Here is a 14,141-nt window from a genome sequence, read left to right on the forward strand (position 1 = left end):
TGGACAGTCACTGTTCTGTCATTCAGCTACATCAGCCGGGCGACCATATGGGCTGTAAAGCCACCATCACCTGCACTCTCGTCATGGTGCGCACCAGTCCAGCACTGCCGTCACTACACAAACGGCTGTTTGAAGTCACTGCATACCTTTCACTGCATCTGTGACTGCACATTGTATTATACCTGGCAGTCAGTGCATACCTTGCACTTGAATGGATGGCAGACTTGCCCTCCATAACTTATTCTCGTGAAAGGCAAGTGGTGTCATCTTTGTCCGCCATAACAGATTCTCGTTAAAGGATTTAAAGTGAATTTGTTTCAAAAACAGTGGGTCCTCCCGAGTCCCGTATTGTTATTTTTGGTCACTACCTCGGGGCGGGCATGCCTGCTGCCCTCCTTGCCTGGATGTGTGGTGGCAGCCATTTGTTAGGCTACTACTCCAGACCGGAATCACACCAGGAAGGGTTCCCCTGACATTACTCTTGGTCACAATGGCAGACTTGCCCTCCATAATAGATTCTTGTTGCAGGTACTGAACAGCAAGTAGAAAATGTAATGTGAAAAAAATAGATGTAAGCTTTAACAATGGTAGAGAATGAACCATCGAAAGTTGATAAGGTAGACAGACATTACCTAACCAGACATCACTGAGTTAGGAAGAGCAATCTCGCCATGGTGCGCACTGCGCAGTAGTCCAACACGGCCGTCACAACACAGACAGCTATTTGTGGTGCGTTACACAATGAGTTTGATGTGTCAGTGTGAAACAGTACACTAATTACACTCCCTGATTGATGTATACACATGCAAGATGTTTGAAAGCACTTTAGGCCAGCATTCAATGTGATTTTTGCCCTTAAAACGCTGCTTTGCGTCAAAACCAGATTTTTCCCCTGGACTTTTGGCATGTATCTCACTCCGCCACCTGGGGGTCCAGGTGTTAGACCCCTTGAAACATGTTTTCCATCACTTTTCTGGCCAGCATAAGTGTCTCTAGTTTTCCAAGTTCGCCTCCCCATTGAAGTCTATTGCGGTTCGCAAACTTTTCCGCGAACCGAACTTTCCGCGGAAGTTCCGCGGAACAGGAAAATTGGATGTTCGCGACATCTCTACTTATTAATTGGTACTTATTGAATCCATGGTTTAGCTATAGATCAGGAACCCTATTCCCTCCTCTAGAAAGTTTTTGTCAAAGAAATAAATAACATGTATTATTACTGATTTACTTTCTTTTTCTTCTTTTTTTCTGTTTATGTGATTCAAGTTTAAATTGAACCTAATCAGAGCTGGGACAAGAATGTGTATGGGGCACTGAAGTTCTTTAAAGGACAACTGAAGTGAGAGGGTTATGTAGGCTGCCATATTTATTTCCTTTTAAGCAATACCAGTGGCCTGGTTATCCTGCTGATTCTCTGCTTCTAAAACTCTTAGCCATAGCCCCTGAACAAGCATGAAGCAGATCAGGTGTTTCTGACATTGTAAGATCTGACAAGATTAGCTGCATGCTTGTTTCCAAATAGATAATTAGGGTTGCTATGCAACTGGTATTGTTTAAAAGGAAATAAATATGGCAGTCTCCATATTTGTCTCACTTCAGTTGTCCTTTAAAGGACAACTGAAGTGACATGTGACATGATGAGATAGACATGCGAATATGTACAGTGCCTAGCACACAAATAACTACACTGTGTTCCTTTTTTTCTTTCTCTGCCCAAAAGAGTTTAAAATCAGGTATGCAAGTGACATTTTTTTCTCAGGGTCAGGACTGGGTCGGACCGGGTCAGAATATAGCATAACCCTCATTGATAAGTAATTACAGCCATAAAACGATTTACTGTCACTAAATGGTTTTTAAGAGCATGAAAGAGATAAAAAAGGGTCAATAATTCATAGATTTAAGCTCTGGCATGCTTCAATGAAGGTGTCATTGAGCAGAGACAATGAACAAGTAAAAACTTACAAACTAGATTTAAATATAAAATAAAACTGTGGGATATCTTAAAAAGTCATTTTTAGGAGGAGGAGAATAGATACAATTGTTTTTTTTATCAGTTTATTTTCACCTCGGAAGTCCTTTAAGTGCAGGCAGACAACATTTTTTAAATTTTTTTTCTATTATCAGTTTATACATTTTTTTTCCGCTTTCCTTTTTAAATGAATGACACTATGCTTCAAAAAGGTAAGGCAACAAAATGGCATGTTTCAAACACTCACTTGGATGTATTTATTTTTTTAGTTTAGTATTGTCAATTAAGGGTACAAGCCATACAAAGGTCTGCAAAATGTATAGAATGCATTTAGAATTGTAAGTGCTGAGGTGCCTTAATTTTTTATAAATTAAAATATCTACTGCATGTAAATTCGATAAAAGATACTGTGGTAGAAAATAATACAAAAAGAAGAAAAAAACATACATGACAAATAATGTGTTTGTTTCTTTAGTTATCTAGTGCTGGTGTTGCCTAGCAACAGGAGAAAGCACAATGCTTCAGCAATCACGTTGCTTCTTACCTTTATAGCTTAATAAAATGCATAGGGTGTGTATCGCAGCACAACAGGATACCATTTGTAAAGTTAGGTACTGAATGAAGATAAGCAATTTGATTTTCTGGGTATGACTCATGTTAGGATGATTGTCTGAAGGCAGCTGTTAGTGAATATGTTTTATTATTTGAATTATCATTTCTACATGCCATGCTGTCAAATACATCCAACCTCCACTGCATCTTCATACCCTTTCCCCTGACCGCTAAGGAAATTAAAAAGGGTTGTGTTGTGTCATCTTCTCCAGGTAAGATTGCAGTAGGAGTGCATGTATGTTAGTTTCTTAGTGACTAAAAGGACTTGGTCTTGTTCTGCTTGGAGTCTTCACTAATCAGCCCCAGTGCTTCTAAATGTCATGCATCCTCACCAGGTACAGAGGTATGGTCAGAGAATGTGAACCCCAACCTGTCATTGCTCTTTTGCCTTTCATCTCCATCCCAAACCCACTCATGCAGGGCACACATTGGATCATTCATGACTGGGTATAGTTATTGGGCCAGGGGTGTTACTAAAGGGGACACAGGGGAGCAGCACCTGAGATCGCAGGAGGGCCCAGAGTTGTGGAGTGCCCAAACTACTAAACTTCCTTTCCTCTGATACAGGGTACTAGACTTCAGATCAGGTGTTTTTGTGTCTACACTTGTTATGGGTGTGAAGATCATGATGGCCATGGCCACACGTTTTATGACCCTTGTAATATGGGCCCCCAGGCCATGAAGGGCTTTAAGAGAAGGCAAGGGAAGGGTTGTAAACATTGGGGAGTCCCATCAAAGTTTCAATGGGGGGCCCTATTAATTGACGTTAAGCCACGGTTAAGAAATGGACTAGTGAAGCTGTAGAAAAACTGCAGAGCTGCTTTGATTTAACTGACTGGAATTTATTTAAAGAATCCTCCAGTGACCTAAATGAATACACTGACGCTGTGACATCATATATTACCTTTTGCGAAGAGTCCTGTATCCCCACAAAAAAAGTGCACCAGGTACAATAACGATAAACCCTAGTTTACATCACATCTTAGGAAGCTGCGCCTCGATAAAGAAAAGGCATATCGTACAGGCAATAAAGTCCTCTACAAAGCTGCAAAATACAAACTGCAGAGAGCCATTACCTCTGCAAAAAAAAGATTATTCTCAAAGACTTGAGGAAAAATTTTCTAAAGCCGAATAAATCTCCCCCCTCACTATATAACCTGCAGCTTGCAAATGAACTGAATACATTTTATTGCAGGTTTGACACTACCAACAAAAGCCAAACACAACAAGTCAATTTGCATCTCTGCAATAGGCCAACTGAGCACTCTTCCAACCAGCCATCGTCTCCACCCTCTGCAGTGCCTCAGTATGTACACAACACAGCAGACCAGACACAATCTGCTAACCTGTCCCCAGATGTGCATGCTCTAACAATATGCCAATCAGATGTAAATAGACTCTTTAAAAGACAAAACACCAGGAAAGCAATGGGGCCAGACACTGTTTCTGCGAAATACTTGAATCTCTGTGCCGACCAATTAGCGACTGTATTTACAGACATATTCAAAGCATCTCTAGAACTCTCAATTGTTCCTGCCTGTTTTAAAAGCTCAACTATTGTACCAATTCCAAAAAAAAAAAAAAAACCTACATGCTTAAATGATTACAGGCCTGTTGCCCTGACATCACTGGTCATGAAAGCATTTGAAAAACTGATAATGACTTATCTGAAATCCATCACAGATCCCCTGCTGGACTCTTTGCAATTTGCCTACAGGCCTAATAGATCCGCAGACGATGCCGTGAACATGTGTATGCATTATGTACTACAGCATCTAGACACCCCAGGAACCTACACCAGGATTTTATTTATAGATTTCAGCTCTGTATTTAATACCGTAATTCCATCACTGCTGCACAGCAAGCTACACATACCTGAATCCATCTGCAAATGGATAACCGACTTCTTAACCGACAGGAGACAGCGTGTTAGACTTGGTAAACTCACATCAAGCTCTCTGACAGTCAGTACTGGTGCACCACAGGGCTGTGTGCTTTCTCCACTGCTCTACTCACTTTATACCAATGACTGCATCTCCACAGATCCATCTGTTAAGGTTCTGAAGTTTGCAGATGACACAACAGTTGTTGGTCTCATACAAAACAGGGATGAGTCTGCATACAGGCATGTGGTGGGACAGCTTTCCTCCTGGTGCAGCAGCAACAACTTGGAACTAATTGCTCTCAAAACTATGGAGATGATAATAGACTTTAGGAGATCTCCCCTCCAGCACCTCCTCTTAACCATAAATGGATCCACAATAACCCAAGTAGAATCATTCAAGTTTCTTGGGTCCACAATCTCAAACGACTTAAAATGGGACAACAACACTGCCACTATTGTCAAGAAAGCACAACAGAGAATGTACCATCTACGGCAGCTGAAAAAGTTTGGCCTACCTCAAAATCTAATGGTGCAGTTCTACACTGCAATCATCGAATCCACCATAACATCATCTATGACTGTATGGTTCGGCTCCTGCTCAGCATTAGAAAAGGGGAGGCTGCAGCGCATCATCCAATCAGCGGAAAGAATAATTGGCTGTAGCTTACCTCCCCTGCAGGATCTTTACGCTAGCAGGGGCAGAAAGAGAGCAACCAAAATTGCCTCTGACCCCTCTCACCCAGCTCACTCCATCTTCCAGTGCATGCCTTCAGGAGTAAGATTCCGGTCAATCCAGAGCCGGATTAAGACTGAATGGGGCCCTAAGCAAAGTAGCAGATTTGGGCCCCCCTCTGAATATTATATACATATGAACAGTAAATATATATATACACACAGTATATGTTGTGTGAACATTGAGTGAGGATGGAAGGAGGCAGTTAGAACTGAAGAAAAACAGCCGGGGGAGGTATACAAATTGAGCAGGGCAGTTAAAACTGAGCATGCAGCCAAAGTTGGGGTGAGGAAAGAAAATATGGAGGAGGGCAGGCAGAAGCAGTGTTGTGCACTACAAGTAGCTAAAAGTAGGTAGCTACTCATAATCAAAATTTAAATTAGATAGCGCTGCCTGCGGCCGAGGGGGGTTAGCTTACCCATGCCTTAGCCAATGCACTCCATGTCGCTCCCATGCTGTCCTCTTCTGGGTTTAAAAAAAGCAAAGGAGTGACATGAAGTGGAACGCATCGGCAGCGGCATGGGTAAGTTAAACCTCCCCTCTACTATAGGCAGCGCTAATTTAAATTTCGATTACAAGTAGCTACCGACTTGTAGCTACTCGTAGTGCACAACACTAGTCATATGTGAGGTAGTGATCAGGATGAAGTAAATCAGATAGAAGGCAAAAATGGAGGTGCTAGCCATAGGGGGCAGGGCCGCGGGTCAACAACATATGTAAGGGGGGGGGGGAATCAGGATGGATTGAAACAAATCAAAGTCAGCTGCAGACAGTGGGGAAATGAAAGCACAAGTTTCAGCTCAGGACAAACCATACTCACAAACATGCACAGTGACAGCACTCACAGCAGGCATCCTATTCTGCAGCTGCCTGTTGCATGGGCCGTGGAGTCTCTCTCTACTCTCCATCCCCACGCAGTGAGCTGATGTTAGGAGCAGGGGGAGGGGTGGGAACTGCAGTGTGAGCCCTCTGTCTGTCTGGCCATTTGTTGAGCCCTCCCATCTTTCCCTTGTTTTGCAGTTGCGTCTAAAGTGAAGAAAGTTTAAAATCAGCTGCTGCTTCATTCCTTCTCCTCCCCCAGTACATTGTGCACGGAGGTCTCTCCCTGCTCTCATGGGGATTCTGACTTGCTGTCACTGAGACCCCCCTGCGTCTGTTGCCTGCTAAACAGCTGATCTGATCAGCTGATCTCTCTACCCGGCTCCCAAGTCCCTCCAGCTTTCTTTTAGCTGCCCGCTATGTCTATGCATAGGAAAGCGGGCAGCTGCAGGTAAACTTTGCAGGGGCTGCTGAGTGTGAGGAGGAACAGTGAAGGGCCGGATTAGGTGCTGATGGGGCCCCTTAAACTCTGACTGGGGCCCCAAGCAGCTGCTTGAGGTGCTTAGTAGGTTAATCCGGCCCTGGGTCAATCACTACCAAAACCTCTAGACACAGGAACAGCTTTTTTCCTCAAGTGGTAGCCATACTTAATGCTGAACCACGTTAGAGCTGCTAGGACTGAAAGTAATCAGCACAGAACTAAACATGAACAATTCTCACATTGCTTACTGCCACTATACTTATAATGTCCTTAAAGTGGTCTAACACCCAGCATTTCAACTTTGCTTTAAAAGATTGCTTACAGCTTAGAAACGATTATGCCAGATTTTTTTTTTTAGCAGAAATTCACTGAATGGATTAAACATGACGTTTTAGTGCTGCATTTAGCTAGAAATCCTCCTCAGTGCTTAGGTTTAGTTACAAATGTATCTATTTACAAAGTAATAAACAAACACTGCTCTGAGAGAACAAAGAGGGCTTCCCCGGCAGGCTTTTCAGAGGTCTAATTGCATTCCAAACAAAGATACATTTGTAACTAAAGATAAGAACGGAAGCGGATTCCTAGTTAAATCCAACACTAAAATGTCATGATTAACCCATTCAGTGAATTTCTGCTTAAAAAAAAATCTGGCATAATAATTTCTAAGCTGTAAGCAATCTTTTAAAGCAAAGTTATAATGCTGGGTGTTAAACCGCTTTAACTTGTAATATTCACACTGTCTGTCCTTGTATTGTTTTTGTTTGTGCTTGTTAAGCAACTGCCAAGACAAATTCCTTGTAGGTGCAAACTTACTTGGCGAAAATAAATTGATTCTGATGTATACATTTTTTAAAATACATGTATTTTATTTAAGAATTCCTGCTTCCAGGTCTTAAGGCCCGTTTCCACTATAGCAAATTTGCATGCATTAGCCGTGCACGAATTCCCATACGCAATGTATTTCAATGGGCCTGTTTCCTCTTCAAGCAAAAATCGCCTCCACCCACAGGCGAAAAAAACTGCCTGCTTCCGTAACAGGTTTTTTTGTAAGTGTTTTTGCTTACACGTTTTCACATGTGTAGGTCAATAATGATGAATGGCTTAGAAGTCTTAGGAGGAGTCCTGTACTCATTAGCCAGGGTGAAAGTCCTTATCCGATTCATTTATTTTTGGGGTAAGCAGGTAGCTTTATAAAACAGAGGTGCCATTCATGCTACTGACGAGCTACTGTTTGTCCCCTATCTTATTGCCTGATGAAGCGGGCTGTGCCTGCGAAACGCTTTGCATCTTTTGGGGTACCAATAATAAATTTATTTGTTTAATTCAGACAGTATTTTGAGTCTGCCTTCCGGAGGTAAGTCCACCACTGCCTCCCAGCAAATTTTAAAATTTGTATTACCTTTTATCCTGCTGGCGCCTCTGTTTCTCTCACGATAATACTGTGTCCACCCCTGGTGGAGGGGTGACCTACCCCTACTTTCCTGATCTACAGAGAGCGACATCTTAATCCTGAGTGAGGACAGGTCTAATCTCCTCACCTGCATCTACAGTGGTTGCCTAAGAGGTAACCCATGTTTGTGAGTATATTCATCTCACACTTACATTTATCCACGGTTTCCAATACATACTACACTATATTGGGCTCTCGGTGTCTCCTATTAGCTTTATAAAACTTCTTCCCTCATTCTGCGGGAACTGGAGTGGGGCATTCATCTTCCCTATTTTGCAGAGTAGCACAGCTTTACATTTACCTACTTCAGCACTGTCTGTGCTCCTCTGAACAGCCACCTGGAAAAGCAAAGGAGACCCTATGCAGTGCACGGGCAGGTAAATAATACACTAGCATGATGAGAGGTGCCATTAGTATAAAGGTGGTGCTTTATTGGCCTGACCTTCTATTGGGAGAAGATGGGGGCTTCTCTGGGTACCCTTGAATGAAAGGGGGGGGTAGAGAGTTGGGTTGATGTGCTGGCCACACTTACTGGGGTTGAGGGGGGTTTGATGCTATGGAGGGGCCCCCATACATCTTTTATTAGCGGGGCACCATGGTGTGTACTTATACCCCTGCTGTCAGATGTAGCAAGCTGGTATCCAGAGTTGAATTGCGACTCTGTTGATCTCCTTGCTCGATAGTGAACTACCACATTTTTTTGCCTAAATTCAGTTAAAAAACTTTTTTTCAGAGTGCCATTTTTCACACACACCGTACACTTTGCCAAGTATCACACTACAGGGCCACTACAAACTGTGCATATGGATGGCCATCCAGACAGTGTGATGCCCTGCCCAGAATAATATGACTTTCCCAAGTCATTGCAACCGAGCCCTAGCTGCTCCTGATGTGCAGAAAGCTGTGGACAGTTCACAGTTTCTGTACGTTGTAGTCACATTTTTGCCTTGGCAGAATGCAATTACAATCTCACCTGGCCACAGCAAGTGTCCTAAACTGAGGGATCACACATTGCAATCCTTTGGTTTACTAATTCAACCATAGAGAATACAGGCAAATCCTTTATTGGGAAAAAATCAACAAAAACATAACACAAATTCTGTTCTTGGACCACAAAAACATCCAAGAATAAAAGAAACATATAACAAAAATGTTTCCTCTTTAGCTTTCCCAATCATTTTATACAACTTTTTTTTATATTGTTTATATATTCTACACTAAACACAGATATTAGACAGTTACATTTGTATGGAAAGCTGCTGCCTTTCCATATTGTTTATGGATATAAGAAATAACACATTCAGCTTGTAAAAGGTTTGCTCAGTGACTCTTTCTTTTGCTTGCTTTAGACAAACAGAGGAATTTTTAGTTTTTGATTCATTTATTTTGATGGCCTGCTTAGTAGTATTCCCAACCCATCTTTAAGGACAGTGTTTTGTTATTATCACCAGGCATTAAGACATCCAAAGTGAAAACATTTTGTGAGCTTACAGAGCCTAAGATATACTCCTTTCAGTGTTGTTCAGTGTTGTTTGTCACAGCTACTGTGCATGGGGGAGGTGTTAACTCAATGCCATAAATAGCATCATTATAATGATTGTCCCTTTGCCTCCTTCATCGTTTTCTCATCATTAATCACATAATGTGCATTTGTTAGGTGCAGTGAACATTACCTGTCTTTGTCACTGATGCACTCAAAACATGTTAGTCACTAGTAAACCTCAAGCTAGACACAAAACTGTTCATTTTTAGGATAGTTACAGCTTGTGAACACTGGTGTAGTACTATTGACACACATTTGTGTGTCAATTAAAACCTCAGTAGAAGCATGATCCGCATGAAACTGCAATCAGGCTATTTGTGCCCTGCATCCACCACCTCACTGACTGCCCACCAGGACTGGTATGTGCACCCATTCTTACATAGTTTTGCAGGCTCGCACTCTTATATTTTACGCTGATGCATCACAATTTTATGAATAAACCAAGTTGCAGTGCCAACCTTCATTTCTTTTCTCCATAGCCGACATTTACCCTCTTGGTCAGAGGCAGAGCACACAGCATATGGACTTTTATTGAACCTGCTGATCCTGGTAGGTTCAGTTGCATCAATTTGTGCGACGCTGCAGTGCCAGCACTGTGTACTATCTACTTCCACACATTGGCCTCAATTCACTAAGCAGTTTAGACTAGTCTACATATGGTTTTTAGTCTACTGATGGTTTGGTCAGTTGCATCAAAGGGGAATTCACTATTACCAAATGTTTTAGACCTGTTTTTAGACCTGGTCTAAACCATTTGGTAATTAGGTGGGTAAAGGAGGGGAAATGATCAAAAGATGCAATTAACAAATGAGTAGATATGACTGACATCCTTCTTTGATGAGCTCTCCTCTGCATACAATTAAACTCCTGCATAATTAATTCAAAAGGTTCCATTCTCACATCTAAAATACCTCACAGAATTACTTTACCTACAGAAATCAGCTGGTCTAATCTCTGTCAGAAAAGTGGGCGTGGTTACTTTTTGTTTGTCTTTGTGAATTGTGTAATTACTAAATGTTAGACCAGGTGTAAAAACAGGTCTAGAACATTACAACAAACCATCAGTAGACTAAAAAACATCTGTAGACTAGTCTAAACTGCTTAGTGAATTGAGGCCATTTGTGAAGCTTGAATGGATATGTATTTTGAGTGGGATAGGATCTTATGAAGAAGTTTGAACCCACATTTGTAACTGCTTTTAATAACTTTTCCTTTGGAAGTAAAGCACTTTTTCTAATTAAAACACTTTATTTAAAAAGGCTCTGTAACAAAATTGTCAGCCTTATTTCTTCTATCCTATAAGTTCCTATACCTGTTCTAATGTGGTCTGTCTTACTGCAGCCTTTTCTAGTTGCACAGTGGCTGTATTATCTCTGTTATATAATCTACTCTTCTTTCCATTGTCAGCTTTTTCGACTCATGCTGGGATTTGCTGCTCTGCTTGTGATAGGAAAAAGCTATACACACCCTCTCCACGCCCCCTCCAGGCTTTGTATGAGTCACAGACTGAGCTTCTCTCAGCCTATCACATGCTGGTTAGCAGCCATGTCTTTTGTTTATAAACACTGCCTAAAACTGGCAATTATAAGCCAGGAGTGCAGCAGGGAGTGGCAGAAACACCACAGAGGGACCCAGGAGAACATAGTGAATAGAATGGTATGCTTTTTATTGTAAGAATTTTAGAGTACAGATTCTCTTTAAAATATTTTTGTGATTATATTGAAATTAATGAGAATGCAGAGTAATGCTTTACAAACACATCACTAATGCAGGTTTAGAAATACTCCCTCTTTTTAGACATTGTGCTTCCAGGAGCTGTGTTTCACTGTGCTTCTGCATAATCTTATCCTTAGGGAATTCAGGGTTGATGTTTCCCTTAACCAACCCTGAATGCAGGAGAATCCAAAGACTCCTCTCCCAAGAGTCAGTTTTTAAAGATTTCCTCAAAGCCTCAGTGCACTTTTTTGGATGCACAGACACCATTCAGGTTTCAAACTGAAGAAATGCAAAACCTCACAGGCTCTCAGTAAATGTAAGCATAATAATGGATGTACATGTACTCATAAGAAAAAGGAGCAAAAGACATGCAGTAGGTCATTACTTAGTATCTTGTCAGCACGTGACCAGCACTCTTTATTTACTTTTACAGCCTAAGGAAGGTGGTGGTGGTGTGCGTGCGTGTGTGTCGGATACTTTTTTTTCTCTCAATTCCTGGAATTTACCTTTCATTTATAACCTTATGTCACTTATTTAATTCAATTTTCCTCCTGAATATTCTCTTAGGTGATCATTTTTCGTATTTTGTTTAAAATAACTTTTTAGCATTCTGCAACTCAAAAGGTTCCAAAAAAATAGGTGAAAGCATGCTATCAAAATTATTTTGAATATTTTCTTGCTTGCTCATTGCTTAAAAGGCAAGATGTGAAAATATAATCTAGGATAAAATTTAGGAGAAAAAAGTGAATTGAATAAGGGTCTATGAATTATGGGGATACTTGGGGTAGTGGCTTGAGCTGGCTTCATTTTTTTAGTACAAGTTTTAGTACAAGTTTTTGCTTGATCTTAATTATTCTTTTAAAAAGGAAGTGAATAGTCTACAGTAATCTATATCAGGTTCTGACAGAAAACCATCTTGGTAGAACGTTCTGTATAACTCAGCTAAAAATGTTTTAGGCCACTAATATTTTGTGTAGTCCACTAATCTGGTGTTTTCATGTTTGTGTTGACTCTTTATGTGTTGACCGAACATTACATTTCAAATAAACGCTATGTTGTGGTTATAGAGCAAACACTACAGTGTCTGTCATCTTGACGACTCGCCTCAGTAAGGCAGGTCATGCTCCTACCTCCCCATGGTCCTGGTGCCTTGCCGTGCAACAAAGCTACTTGTGCATGTGCACTACATTCTAACTTGTGCACCTTAGCTACCGGCGCTAATGCATGGCCTCAGTACACTCCCATGTTCCTGTTCTGGCTTAGTGCGTGCACAACATAGCTGGCATGCTCTTTATTGCCTAGAGCCATTCCCTTATGAGAAGAGAGCGCACATTTCTTGCCTCTGCTCGTGCACTGTAACAGTTTATGATGCTGCTGACATCACAGGCTGCTGAATGACATGGAAGAAATAGCAGAAACTGCAGACATTTTTAAGATATACAGTGGGATGAAAAAGTTTGGGCAACCTTGTTAATCGTCAGGATTTTCCTGTATAAATCGTTGGTTGCTACAATAAAAAAAAGTTAAATATATCATATAGGAGACACACACAGGGATATTTGGTAAGTGAAATGATTTTTATTGGATTTACAGAGAGTGCGCAATAATTGTTTAAGTAAAAATAGGCAGGTGCATACATTTGGGCACTGTTGTCATTTTATTGATTCCAAAACCTTTAGAACGAATTATTAGAACTCAAATTGACTTGGTAAGCTTAGTGACCCCTGACCTACATACACAGGTGAATTCAATAATGAGAAAGAGTATTTAAGGGGGTCAATTGAAAGTTTCCCTCCTTTTTTAATTTTCTCTGAAAAGTAGTTACATGGGTGTCTCAAAACAACTCTCAAATGACCTGAAGGCAAAGATTGTTCAGCATCACAGTTTAGGAGAAGGATACAGAAAGCTGTCTCAGAGATTTCTGCTGTCTGTTTCCACAGTTACGAACATATTGAGGAAATGGAAGACCACAGGTTCAGTTCAAGTTAAGGTTCGAAGTGGCAGACCAAGAAAAATCTTAGATAAACAGAAGCGACGAAGGGTGAGAACAGTCAGTCAATCCACAGACCAGCACCAAAGACCTACAACTTCATCTTGGATTTCACTCAGTATTATCAGATTGTGGAGACCAATGTCCAGGAATCAGTGACAAAACTGAAGCTGCGCTGGGGCTGGATCTTTCAACAAGACAATGACCGTAAGCACTTCTCAAAATCCACTAAGGCATTCATGCAGAGGAACAAGTACAACATTCTGGAATGGTCATCTCAGTCCCCAGACCTGAATATAATTGAAAATCTGTGGTTTGAGTTAAAGAGAGCTGTCCATGCTCAGAAGCCATCCAACCTGAATGAACTAGAGATGTTTTGTAAAGAGGAATTGTCCAAAATACCTTCAACCAGAATCCAGATTCTCATTGGAACCTACAGGAAGCGTTTAGAGGCTGTCATTTCTGCAAAAGGAGGATCTACTAAATATTGATTTCATTTCTTTTTTGTAGTTCCCAAATGTATGCATCTGCCTAATTGTGTTTACACTATTATTGCACACTTTCTGTAAATCCAATAAACTTCATTTCACTTCTCAAATATCACTGTGTGTGTCTCCTATATGATATATTTAAATTACATTTTTTATTGTAACTACCAATGATTTATACAGAAAAATCATGAAAATTAACAAGGTTGCCTAAACTTCCGCATCCCACTGTATGCCTAGTTTAGGTTTCCTTCAAGGTCCTGCATTAGAATCACACACGTAACTAAAAATGGCATGTAGTTACAGTGATGTTTCCCATCTCTGGAGCGAACAGCCATTGTGAATATGTTTAGATAGTAGGAATTCTCAAGTTAAAATCTTGCAGCTGATTAAGTGTTTCCTAGTAACATAATTGTTGTGCTTACACAATGTTACAGTGCATCACTGTCCATGAAATA

At 40.9% G+C, this 14,141-nt stretch overlaps 1 long non-coding RNA gene across 1 annotated transcript in view; it reads right to left on the reverse strand.

Moving 5' to 3' along the window:
* Positions 1-6,103, reverse strand: part of LOC137570667 (uncharacterized) — a 47,746-nt gene extending 41,643 nt beyond the window's left edge. Inside the window, exon 1 of the long non-coding RNA XR_011031130.1 lies at positions 6,042-6,103. This is a non-coding gene — a long non-coding RNA (uncharacterized lncRNA). The remainder of the gene's footprint in view (positions 1-6,041) is intronic.
* Between the last annotated feature and the right edge of the window lie 8,038 nt (positions 6,104-14,141).

Source organism: Hyperolius riggenbachi, chromosome 4 (assembly GCF_040937935.1).
Source record: "Hyperolius riggenbachi isolate aHypRig1 chromosome 4, aHypRig1.pri, whole genome shotgun sequence".
NCBI classification, from domain to species: domain Eukaryota; kingdom Metazoa; phylum Chordata; class Amphibia; order Anura; family Hyperoliidae; genus Hyperolius; species Hyperolius riggenbachi.